Raw genomic sequence first — 13,531 nt, forward strand, 5'->3', positions numbered from 1 at the left:
ATGGGCTGCCGTGAAATAGACAAATAACTCACCTGTAGGAAATGTGTGAAGGAGGTGTGGAACCGGCCTCTCCCTCCCCCTCTCTCTCTCTCTCCTTCTCTCGCTCCTCAGATCAAGTCAGAGTTGTCGTCTTGCCGACTGTCATCATGACTGGTTGAAGACGGCACCTGAGGAAACGAAACAGGAAGAGATAAAAGAAAAGTGATGGTTGGATTACGTTCAAATGATTATATTTACGTTTTTGACACGTCGTCCACTCATATCAGCTTCATTTTTACTGCAATATTATCAAACACAAGAGAACTGCTGACAAGGCAAGCTACCTGTACGGACATCTATGATGCAATTCGCACATATTAGCAGGATTATGTCCCAGCACGAAGAGTTGCTGTTGCATTTGCAGCTCATGAAACACTAGAGGAGCGAGAGGAGGGCGATGTTCTTTCAAATTTCCTCACAAAAAGCAAACAGTGGGACGACTTAACAGCCAATGAAACTCCCTTTTAGTGATTGTCACTGATTATCTTCTCAACAACTCCAGCATCCACGGCAACGAGTCCGTCATCAGTTTCAGGGAAGACGACAATATACTGTAACTTTCAATTTGTAGAGGTACTGTCATGAACAGTCGTACGGCATAAAGATCAAGGCGTCTCAGTCAGGTGATGATAAGACACAGTATCTGGTGTTTATTTCTTAAAGTGTTCACATTATTCACTTCATTATTTTGTATATGATTGGAAGAGGGTAAATATATTCATGTTAAAGGGATAGTTCAACATTTTGGCAAATTGGCCCATTGCCATAATCCCTATAGTTTTAGCAGTAGCTTTGTTACCTTTAATTGTCGGTGCAAGCTGTTTTTAGAACGGCGGAGCAGAGACGCGAGCTGCTAAGAGCTACGCTACGGAGGCTCATGGGATTTCTTGGTTTCCCTCATCAAACTCATCAAATCAAATACATAATCCAACAACTCCAAAACGCTTTGGTGGACAGGTTGTGACCTGCACATTCACCACGCTATGAGATAATAACAGAACGTTACGAGACAGAGTTGTTTTAGAGGTAAATTCACGCAAAACCGCTGATGCATGTTCCCGTCAGGGTGGATGTGCAGGTCACAACTTGTCCACCAGAGTGTTTTGGAGTTGTTGGATTGTGTATTTGATGAGTTTGATGAGGGAAACCAAGAAATCCCATGAGCCTCCGTAGCTTAGCTCTGAGCAGCTCGCGGCTCTGCTCCGCCTTTCTAAAAATAGCTTGCACCGACAAATAAAGGTAACAAACCTACTCCTAAAATAGGGATTATGGCAATAGGCCAATTTGCCAAAATGTTGAACCATCCCTTTAATTGATTTTCTACATCCCAACGGATATCCCAGAGTTCATAGGGCAGGTAGTATCTCAAACTAAATGTCTTGGCATTTTAAACAACAAGCACATTCGCTCTCCCCCCTTTGAAATAGGTGAGTTCAAGGACACGACACACAGCTCTGTGGACAAACACAAGCTTTCACACACCCACAAGCGAGCGCAAACACAATATTTTGCTTTCTCCCACACATGAACACACACACACACACAGTGTCACATGCACCGTATACCCACACACACACACACACACACACACACACACACACACACACACACACACAACACACACACACACATGTATATACACATCAAATCCGAGCGAGCTGTTCTGACAGCAGAGCGCTGCCAGCTACTGGGCAGTGTGTTTCATTATGACAAGCAGGTGGTGCAGCACTCACAGCGTTACCACCAAACACACCACCCGACCCTGGACCGCACAACAACAACAACGTCCTGATTTACATGGCACAATAAAACCAACTGTTGTCTGCACAGTCAGAAAGTACAGTAGATCCATTATTCATTACATAAATGACCCTTTCACCTTTGCTTTGAGCCACTTAATTCCTGTGGGGAATCAAATTGGAACAACTCCTCCTTTCTTGTTCTTCTCTATCAGTTTTTTTTTTTTTCACCCTGCTCTCGTCTTATTGGTTTCTCCCCTCCAAACTACCCCTCACGCTTTTTGTTTTTTCCTGATCGTGCCGAGCGGCAGATTGGGCGCTCAGAGGAGGAGCCGCATTCAATAATAAAAGAAGAGAGGATGGAGGGATGAGAGAAGAAGGATAAAAATGTATTGTGCCCCTACCGAGTGTCCCTGAATGATTTATAACACAAACTGACGCTTGCATGAGCCTCTGGGAAAGTTGTGGCTGCACTTCTCTTCCTGCTCGCTCGCCTCGCTCACTCCGCCCCGCTTGGCATTTGTGACCATCCAACAACAGAAAGACACAAATAGATGGAAGAGAGTGAGAAAACAGTGCAAGGGTGATACTGTGGTGTGTTTGCTGTCTTTCACTTGAGTAAAGAAAGACAAACACAACCTTCAAATTGATATAATTTTAAATAAACAATGAAATCTGAGGCTACTGATATTTTTATTCTCTTGATTAGCTGATCCCAGTTCAGTTTGCAAAGGGAACAACCTCAAGTGTTTTATTCTGTCACACCTCCACTCAAAAAATCTCAACAATAATCAGTTCACAGTATAAAACGAGAAAATCAACTATTGAGTTTTGTTAAAACAGGTTTCTTTCACTCCTTAAAAAGTGTAAACCCACTTTGTACAGGACAGGAACAAATCCATCACTACCTTATTTGGAGCAGTAACACAATAGTTTTAACAATTTAAAGCAATGATGACAATCATCAATATCAGTAAACCTCAACATTTTCACACATTTTCTGCTGTGGACTGTTCTTACAGTGTGCACAACGGCAGAGTGGTGCAAAAGCAAAGAGACAGGAAACATTAGATAAATAAAATAAGGTCAACTGGTGTGGTGGCCTGATGATGATATCAGTGCCAGCTAAGTGGAAGTTTAGACGTGTGTGTGCATATCTTTGTTTGAGGACAAAGGTAGGTGGAGTGCAGTAGAACCATGTTTACATCTGATACTTTATTTGCTATAGACAGGTTTGGTCACTTCTTTGACGCTAAATCATTGTCGTGAGTGATAGAGTGAGTGAGCTCTTACTTCCTGCAGGACCTGAGGTCAGGCCGTGTAGGCTTCAACACCCTGACCTGCTGTGAATGTCATCGATGCCCTGGCTACTAATCAACATCCTGATGATACCCAACTCCTACTTTCCGTTCCTCCTGTTCCACCATGACACACGCTGTGAAATGAATCACGAATCCTGACTCACAAGCCGTCAATTTCCAAGTCCAATGTGTTTTTTTTTTTATGTGTGTTTTTTTTTTTTGCATTTCTGTTCTCAGGCTAAAAACGATTCAATAGAAGAGTTTTCAGAGAATTTTGTTTAGACTGTGATTGAGGAGTGGGGGGTATCTCTACATCAGACTCAAAATAATGACAACATACAAAAAAATAACCACAAATATACCGTTAAAATCTTCACTAACCCATAATCACTTAAATACATATAACAGAATAATTCAAAAAATAATCTCCCACATTACCTCAAAGAAACAACAACAAAATCTACAAATTCATAAACTTGCTTAAAAGAATCCTTATTTGACCAGAAATGATCAAGTCTGTCTTTAAAAGAGTTCACTGATGGAGCCTGCACTACATCCTCAGGAAGCTCACTCCATACTTTTACAGGCCTAAGTGCAAAAAAATGTTTTTTTTTTTTGTCATAACGACACAGTTTTGGTCAGAGTTATCCTTCTTCATACCTATTATTCCATAAACTAACAACCGGCTCCACTGTGGAATCATATATTTTATGGACAAGTTAATACACCTCAATCATAATCATATCCCCCCCCGTATACCCCTATACCTCCTATAGACAAGAGTTGGCAGTACTCTACAAGCGCAATTTCTGTTTAATTAGCCAGCTGTATTCGTTTACCCTGTTGTTACCCTTTTGTGAAAAAATAATAAGACATGTTGAAGAAGAGTTTTCAGAGGGATCGGTTGAACAACTCATCAAGGATGGATGTGTCATCGGTTTACAAACAAGGACTTTGGCTTTCAGGCCTCTTCATGATGACCTGACTTCCCTGGGTGGAAATTTAGGTAGTTCTGTACCAAGTGTGAATTTTCCTTCATCAGCAGCCTTTAATGTGCCCTTGAGCAAGTCACCATACAAGCTATTGCTCTCAGAAAAATTGCCCACAACCCCATCAGCAGATTAAAAACGTGAACATGTGACTACACCGAGACCGGGGTCTTAGATGCTGAACACATTTTGTGAATGTGAATTAATGTGCGGGCACGAAAAATACTAGAATACTTAATCTGTCCTTATAATAACTTTGAGCCCCTGATGTGCATACGTTTAATCAATGATAATGAGACTCAAGTGTGCACAAACTCAGCACTAGATGATTTGCACAGTGACGGATGCTGACTGAGGTGGGCTTTTGATGAGTCATAGCTGGAGGTACAGCTTTTAAATCACGCGTCGTCCCATAGTGAAATACCACTTTAAATAAAGCTGAGACAACCAAATATGAGACCATTTTCCACAATATACGAAATTCTCCCAGGATGAAAATAAACTAATCCAGTGAGATAGAAAGAAACTAAACATTATGTCCTGATTATCCTGCCAGGGCGGCATCGTGTGGATTTTTATAGCTGTGACTCATTTTCACAGAGTGAAGAATACACATAACACACGCACACACATACACGACGCTCTAAAGCAGGATTTGGAGACTTCGGGGCAGCTCTCATCTCAGGAGCTTAGTGACACTATTGAGACATGCATGCTTACAAACACACACATACTCACACCCACACCAAAGACTGTTACCTTCTCAGATGAGCTTTAAGGCTAATGCCAACATAAATGTGGGTGTTGGTGGATTGAGGGACAAATACGAGACAAATAAATGGCCTATCCACCAACTTAAAAACCCTGGGCCAACTCTAAATCTGCAGTTTATTTGAGGCCATTTTGCCCTTGTTGCCTTACAGCGAAAAAAACGATGTCGCGGATGTTCAAAAGTTCGAGTTGTCACCGATGACCTTTCACAGACCTCAAAATTTCAATCCTGCTAAAGAGCTCTGAGGATGACGAGCTGGATCAGAGATGATCTTATGGGCCTTTCAATCTCTTGACCTTAACTACTGCAGAGACAACTGAAGTAATAAGAGTCTTTACCAAGGCCAGGCTTCTGCTTTATATATGGTCAAATATAACTGTGATCTTGCCTTTGTTCTTCTTTGCCGCTACTGTTTTAAAACTGCAAAGAAGAATTGACTGATACCTGGGAACAAAATGCTGTTTTATCCTGGAGTGAAATTGTGAAGTTTATTAATAAATTAAATGGTATCAGATCAATGCAAAAGTCTTGCATACTCATAAATAAATAAATATCCAGTATTTTTAGGCAGCATCAGAGCCATATTGATTGTAATATTGTATTCTGCAATCGTCTCCAGGAGGCTGAGTGGTTAAAGGGCGATTCCAGGCAAATTCAACCTGCGGCTGTAGTTTCCTAATAACTTAGACCTAAAAGAATTAATCTGAAGATTTTCTTTTTCATGTCTCCTGTTATGTAGTTTGTCCCTGCATCGCCACAGCAGCGTATAGTGGGAGTGGACGGATCTTAGGCTATTTAGGCTGTTTACATCCCACAAAACAGCAATTATTTTCACAGACAACGTCAGATGGCTATTCAATCATACACAGAGGGGTTTGTTTACACTGCAAAAACTCAAAATCTTGCCAAGAATATTTGTCTTATTTCTAGAAAAGGGTCATTTCTAGTCAAAACAAATCTAATTATACATAAAATAAGACTGATCACGTTAAAAAGTAGCTTGTTTTTAGACACTTTTTTTCCCCCTTTTTCAAGCATATTTTCACTTGAAAATAGTAGATAAATCTGATAGTGGAGCAAGTTTTTCTTTCTTATTACAAGCACAAAAGCTTGATTTCACTGGCAGATTTTTCTACTTATTTCAATTGAAAATTAGTTTGAAACAAGCGAAAACTGTTTAAAAACAAGTTAATTTTTAAGGTGATGAGATTAGTTTTGACTAAAATTGAGACATTTTGACAAGAAACAAAACAAATATTCTTGGAAAGATTTTGAGTTTTTCAGTGTACTTCAAGAAAGATGACTTGTTTGTAAACTTAGCTGTAATACAAAGTCTCACACAAGAGTCAAGTTGATGTGCTCAGTATGTTTACAGGTAGTCTGAAGCTCCCATTTGTTTTATCAACAAAGGAATATCAACTCTGAGGCACAACATTTTTGTAGCAGTAAGGGTAAATCTGGCTACTGTTTATTCTACCTTTAACATACTAGAGTTTTTACTAGTTGAATTTGCCTGGAATTGTCCTTTAAGATACGTAGCATGTGCCCTCAACATCCATTGATAAATGGCGGACAAATGACACCAAACTCCAATATGATTTGCTGTTGTCCCTTACGAAATAAATAAAAAAAAACGCTGAGAGAGTTCAGCTGCAAAGATCAAGTAAAAGCTGTGTATCAACGGACACAACTGCCATCAAAACAAAATTAAAAACCGTTAAAAGCTCTCAGCCTTTAAGCCATGATTCAATCAAAGAGCGCAGTGCAACAACATCATCAACCCTCCCGTCTACAGACAAGTCCATTAAAGTAGATTAACTCCATAGTGCCGGCCGCGCCAAGTCATTCGCACTTCCACACGAGGCAGAAGACGGCAGCAGCTCCACTTTTCGCCCTAAAGCTGTGGGTCAATATCAATCTTAATCTCCATATTGATGTAGAAAAGCCACATTGCAACGGCGCAGACTTACAGGGGGTTATATAACGGGAGCAGCCGACTCCATGAAAGCCTTCACATGTGAGAAAACTTTTCACACCGTTTTTTTTTTCCCCCCTCCACCGCTTGCACATGTCCATATATAGGATCTGGGGGAAAGTGGCAGCTATGCAATTGTAAGATAGCCTAAGGGTATTTGTGAGGTATCTGGGAGTAGCCAGGGGCTCTTGGGGGTGGGGGGAAGAAAATCTCACTGCATTACAGAGCACTGGAAGGATATGTTATGGCTCTATAGATTTTAATTACCCATTTCTGTCGAAGAAACTCCCGCATAGTTTCTTTTTACTTGCAATATTTTTTATTGTTAAAAAACCAACGTTTCGGTTGTTTAACCTTCTTCAGGGAGGTTTTTTTTTGACGCCCTGAAGAAGGTTAAACAACCGAAACGTTGGCCTTTTAACAATACAAAATACTGCAAGTGAGAAGAAAGTGTGCTGCAGTTTCTTTGCGAGTCCACGTTGTGGTGTGTGGTGTGCAAAAGAGTGATCTGATTTAGAGTTAAAGGTCCAGTGTGTAATTTTTGGCAAGATCTGAATATACCCATGAATATATTTGTATAAGTGTATAATCATTATAAAATAACATTTGTTTGGTTTTCGTAGCCTTATAATTATTCTTTTATAAACATAATAGCAAGGGTCTTGCTTTAGAATGCCGCTATCTTGCGCCGTCATGTTTGTACAGCAGCCCTAACAGAAAAATCCAGCCAGCAAGAGAGCATGTTTCACGAGTTTCACGTTCATAAATAAACCAACGAAGAAGAAGGCGGAAGGAAAGGAGAAGGAGGAGGAAACAGCAGACATATCGTAAGATGGTTTAGATCTTCACCTCATCTCTCCATGCTCTTGAAATACTCCCAGTTGTGGCGAATAAGTATTTTTGTCGTCTGAGGCCACCGTCACTTTGCCGACAGGAGGGGTGAGTGTGAACGTCAGATATCACGGTTTTCCCCCTATTTTACACAATGGACCTTTAAAACGATTAGGGTTGCAAAGGAGTGGAAAATTTCCAGTAAATTTCTGGAAAGTTTCCAGAAACTTTCCATGGGAAGTTAAGCTGGGGAATTTTGGAAATATTCCAAATTGGAAACTTTCCATGGGAATTATGGGAATTTATGGGAATTATGGAATTGTATAGGAATTATTGGGAATTTATGGGAATTAACTGGAAATTGGGGGTAATTAATTTAGACAAACTGGATCATATTCAAACATAAATGTAAATATTTTGTTTTGTCATACGCAGACATCCATGCAAAATAATATAATTTAAAAACATTTCAACAGATTTATTTTGTGAGTAGAACTTTATCAAGTTTTAATTCTTGTATGAACAATCTATTATTTTACTGAATCACAAAAACATGAATGTTGAGTAAAGTTTTACTCACCCTCACCAATCAATTTTGTAAATTTCGGATTTATTCCTGTTTATTCCCATATAGCCTATTCCCATTAATTCCCATATATTCCCGTTAATTCCCATATATTCCCATTAATTCCCATGGAAAGTTTCCAACTTTGAAAATTCCCGGAATTTTGCAACCCTAAAAACGATCAATCTATTTATCTGTGATTGCAAATGTTTTGCTGATCACACAGAACAAGACATTTCTAGACTCATAGCAAGGGTGCAGCCATGCAGCTTTAAACACAGGACATGATAATCTTGCTATACACAAAAATAAAGTCCGGCCTTATATAAGTTGCAACTGGAAGGCAGCATTTATCTCCATGTCCTGATAATGCCAGAAAAACAAGTGTGTCCTTTCAAGGACAGAAAAAGTTCAGCGGAGGAGACAGACAGACAACGCTTGACCACTGGGGAAGGACCTTGTAATTATTTTCCGGTTGCTATGGAAAACACTCGCTCCAACAAAGCTATACGAAACTTCTTCTTCTTCTCTCCGAATCTGGAGCTAAACTTTGACCAAATATAGAACGAGAACTGAGATCTCTTCCTCTGTATCGAGGGCGCAAGCACTGAGCAAACATGTGATATGTGGGGGAAAAAAACTGTGAAAGTTATTATTATTACAGCGAAAGAAGTATTACCACTAAGACACTGATTCACATATAGATAAAGCACAGCATTGGTCACACAACCTCTGCCACATGAAAAAACCATCCTTCATTCAGTGAGAAAGCTTTTATAAAGCAATCCCATGAATCCAGAGGGTTCGGTTTGTGTGTGTGCGTGTGTGTGTGTGAGTGTGTGTGTGTGTGTCCATCCCTCCGGAGCGAAGCCTGGAGTTTTCTCTATTAAAGCCATTCATCCTCTCTGGCAACTATCAGTGCGAGCGCCGTTTCAGCTCAGCTTTGTTTTCAACCTGGTCAATAGTGTGTGTGGTCTACTATGTTGTTGTTTTCTCCAAGCCCACACAGTTTTCACACACACACACACACACACACATAAAAATCAATCTCCACACTGTCTTTTTTTCCCAAACCCCTCCCCGTTAAATAAACACAAACACACACACTGAATGAAACAAGCAAACACACTAAGTGCAGTGTCACAGAGAGCCGTCACTAGGCTGTTAAATTATTCAACAGTCCCTCACAGACAATTTTGCACATCAGAGAAAGTGAGGGAGGAGGAGGAGGAGGAGGAGCAGGGGGTTGTTCATGGGTACCACTAGTGAGGATTGAGTGTTATAAAGATCAACAGGTTACACACACACACAGAGGGGGAAGAGGAAAGCGAGCTGAAGAGCTGGAGGGCAGCACCTCTATCTATGGAAGCTGCAATTTAAACTCAAAAAAAAAAAAAAAAAAAAAAAACCCCACGGACATCGACGGATCCCATTTCATGTTTGGAGTGAGAATATTACACATTCTTCTGCTGGGCATGCCCTGTAATCCTCCACGACCACAGACTTAACAGTGATTGTTTTAGCTCCTCTACAAGTTGTTTTCTTGAAGGGCGTTGGAGTGGCTCCGTCCGTCCCGTGGACCTGCCAAGGTGACGCCCAGGAATAGCCGCCGCTGCCGCCGCCGCAGATACACATGCACCAGGACATGTAAACACACGTCTCACTCATTTTAATTTTAGCTTTTGTTGCTGCTTTGTTGTCTTTAAAAAATTACTTCAGCATTCTTTTTCTTTGTACCTGGACGGCTTTACAGACGCAGAACGCCCTCTTTATCAAAACAGCTTTGATAAATGTTTAACTTACATATCCTGTTGAAAACAGACTATTGAACAAGAGTTGGGAATCGGGGGAAAACAGAAATACACCTTATTTCAACCACCTGAGAAAAAGAAATGGGGACAGGAGGGGAATAAATTATCTGAACTTTGACCACAAACAAATACACACCTTTGTCCATGAACTGAAATAGTTATTACTTTATGGACATTGTTCAGTCATTAAGGAAGAAGACGGTTTAACTGCGTCAGTTTTTATGTGTTGTTGCTGTTTTCATGACGTCATGTAGAGTATCAATGATCTTGAAAAAAATGTGTGCTTTAAAGGGATAGTTCAACATCTTGGCAAATTGGCCCATTACCATAATCCCTATAGTTTTAGCAGTAGGTTCGTTACCTTTAATTGTCGGTGCAAGCTATTTGTAGAACGGCGGAGCAGAGCCGCTAGCTGCTCAGAGCTACGCTACAGAGGCTAATGGGATTTCTTGGTTTCCCTCATCAAACTCATCAAATACACAATCCAACAACTCCAAAACGCTCTGGTGGACAAGTTGTGACCTGCACATTCACCACGTTATGAGATAATAATAGAACGTTATGAGGCAGAGTTGTTTTAGAGGTAAATTCATGCAAAACCGCTGATGCGCATTCCTGTCAGTTTTTCAGCAAGCAGTCTCTGCATTTGCCTCTAAAAACAACTCTGTCTTGTAACGTTCTGTTATTATCTCATAGCGTGGTGAATGTGCAGGTCACAACTTGTCCACCAGAGCGTTTTGGAGTTGTTGGATTGTGTATTTTATACAGTATATAATTTTTTGAAAACTCAGCCTTTGAAAGTATCTGTATTAAACAGTTACAGTTTAATATTTCCATCCCTTTGTCTTCACACGCGTCCAAATGTGGGAGTTCCACATTTAGATCATTTTCTGTTCATTTTGGGTCAAACACTATTTACTGAAAACCCTTGTAAGGCCCAGCATGGTACCAGTTCATTATTTTAAAAGCCCGTCTCCACCAGCGCCACCTCCTCTAAGCTGACTCACTAAACAAACACCAACATGCACGTGTTGGATTTTATGCAAATTATATCTGGGCAAAAAACAAACAACATTTGAACTAATACGAAGCAATTTGCAGAGACTGTGGCATGTGCAGGTTTGGCCACAATGTCTTAGTCACTGTCCCCAGGAGAATTTGAGATAAATAATAAAAAAAATATAGAATAACACTACAATCACCTCAGGGCTCACGCTAACCTAGATCTTCTATTTTCAACTTGGACAAAAGAAAAAAAACAATCCTACATTACCTTGTGCTGTGGCTGTGTGTCAGTAAGAGTATGTACAGTTGGAATATGTGAAAGGACAATTTTCTATATGAGTTTATAGGAGAAGAATGACTCTGTGTGTGTTTTATGTGCTTTTTATAAGTCTCTGGATTAAAATGAGAGAAAGGGGCCAAGAGGTCACATGGAGAGGAGGAAAAAATAAAGTAAAAGAGAAAGACACTGCATACTTTGGACACGCTCAACTTCTTATCCATGCTATTGTGTTGGAGAACAATAAGAAATCAAACCATCAGTGTGTAACATCGTAACAAGCGAGGATATATCTGCCACGACAAAGACGAATGATCAGCTGAAATGATTAAGTCCTTCTGAGGTGGAACAAACGAATGTGTCTGCAAATAAAAAACAACAACAGAGGATTGTGTGTGTGTGTGTGTGTGAACATGCAACAGCTGTCAGTAGGAGTGCTGTCCTTGGTGGGAAGTGCTCCATACAAGATATTCATTACTGCGTTATTGTTGTTCGACTGATATCGCCACATTCCCAGGAAGAATTCGACGACAACAAGTGTTGGTTGTGTACTTTATAGGATAATGAATCTTTGCCTGTGTGTGTCGGAGGGGACGAAATTAAACCACAATTACATCCATTGACATAAAGTCTGTGTTCAGTTTGTCTCATTGGAGCAAAAAACAGCCTGAGTGAACACTTGAAAGGTGACTAAATTTCATTTAAGGAGAGGAAACTATCACGCTGCACGAAGTTATCCGAGTCTTATTTGGACTGTGTAACTGAGCAGGATGATACAGAGCGAGCTGCTTCTTGATCACCGACATTCAATCAAAGATACTTGACTATAACAAGATGGCTCATTACAAGCTGGGCCAATGATATGAAATGGTATACGCTTACTGTTTCCTAAGTGGGTGTGGTCGCCTCTTCCCCCACCTCATGTCGTGAACGTGTGCGTGGATGGATAAAAGTTGTCAGTAGAGGAAACTGAGCTATTTATATTTTCTTGTGATAACATTAAATATTTACACAGGTGATGGTCATATTTAGCATTATGAAAATGAGTCAGCGAATGTTTGCCATTTTCGAGTCAAAATGTTCAGAAGAGATGTGGCTTGTGAAAAGTGACTCCAATATTTACTTTGGTGACTATGGAGCAAAAGAATCGACCATAACCTCCTGTGTGTAATGTTCACACCCACGTGTCACGGACACAGGAAACCGACGCGTTGTGGGGCGTCTTGTTTCTAAACCGTCTTTGGTTCAATCAACTACCACAGCTGATACAATCTCAAATCAATATCATTATTGCAGATGCAATTCCTGTTATCATCAAGAAGTCAGATTTTTTTTTTTAAATCAATGTGGATCACATTTATTGACAAGCACAAGCCCATCTGCCTCCAAAAACCTTTTGTTCCACCTTTTAGATTTACCGTGGCCTGTTCAGGTGGTGGTGGTGTTGGTGGCTAATGAGCCCATATCAAGAGTTAATGACAGGGCTGGGTGCTGACTGGAGACCAGTCAGTCAGAGAGGGTTAAACAGAGTGTAATCTGTAAAGCATTGGCCCACTCACAAGCCAAATGTAATCCATAAAGCTGACCCAAGGTCGCAGGGTTCAACGGAGGATCTGTCAGAGTCCAGCTCACTTTCATTATGACTCCCCACATTCGACTGCAAAACGAGGAGGTTCAACACACACCATCAATGTCTCAATGACTGCTCCCCCCCCCCCACTCCCACCCCTCCCATAAAACATCACCTACTTTATATTCACCAACTGAAAGCATATTATCTAGCATTTCAAAAAATGGGCAGAATTTGAACTAGTGTTGTTTTAATAGAAGATTTCCACAGGGAGAAGGAAAAAAAAACAATCAACTTTTAGCCTCTTCCCACTGGGACTTTTCTGCATGCTTACAGCATAACAGCATCATCAGAAAATAGCACAGACAGTCACACGAACAAAGCAAATTATTCTCTCAGCTGCAGTATGATCTGAGGAGAATTTAGTCTGAAACAAAAAAAAAATATTTACAAGGATTTAAATTAGTTTCACCAAGTAAAACAAACTGGTATTATTATGCCCAATTACTGGTCTGGTAGTGTGTTTTCCCACAAACAGACAGTTTATTATAGGACACATTAGGGTGGATATGACTGACATCTACAGAGGGTTGCATACAGATGCTGGTGGACTTGAAGTGGCGTGAAGAAATAAAGATGAAATCATCAAGTCCTCAT

At 40.4% G+C, this 13,531-nt stretch overlaps 1 protein-coding gene across 2 annotated transcripts in view; it reads right to left on the minus strand.

Moving 5' to 3' along the window:
• Window positions 1–13,531, minus strand: part of taok3a (TAO kinase 3a) — an 87,459-nt gene that overhangs the window by 53,169 nt on the left and 20,759 nt on the right. For both annotated transcript variants that reach the window (XM_083979159.1, XM_083979160.1), the window contains exon 2: window positions 33–167. The gene's annotated coding sequence lies outside the window, so the exon portion shown is untranslated. The remainder of the gene's footprint in view (window positions 1–32; window positions 168–13,531) is intronic.

Source organism: Trachurus trachurus (assembly GCF_905171665.1).
Source record: "Trachurus trachurus genome assembly, chromosome: 9".
Taxonomy (NCBI): domain Eukaryota; kingdom Metazoa; phylum Chordata; class Actinopteri; order Carangiformes; family Carangidae; genus Trachurus; species Trachurus trachurus.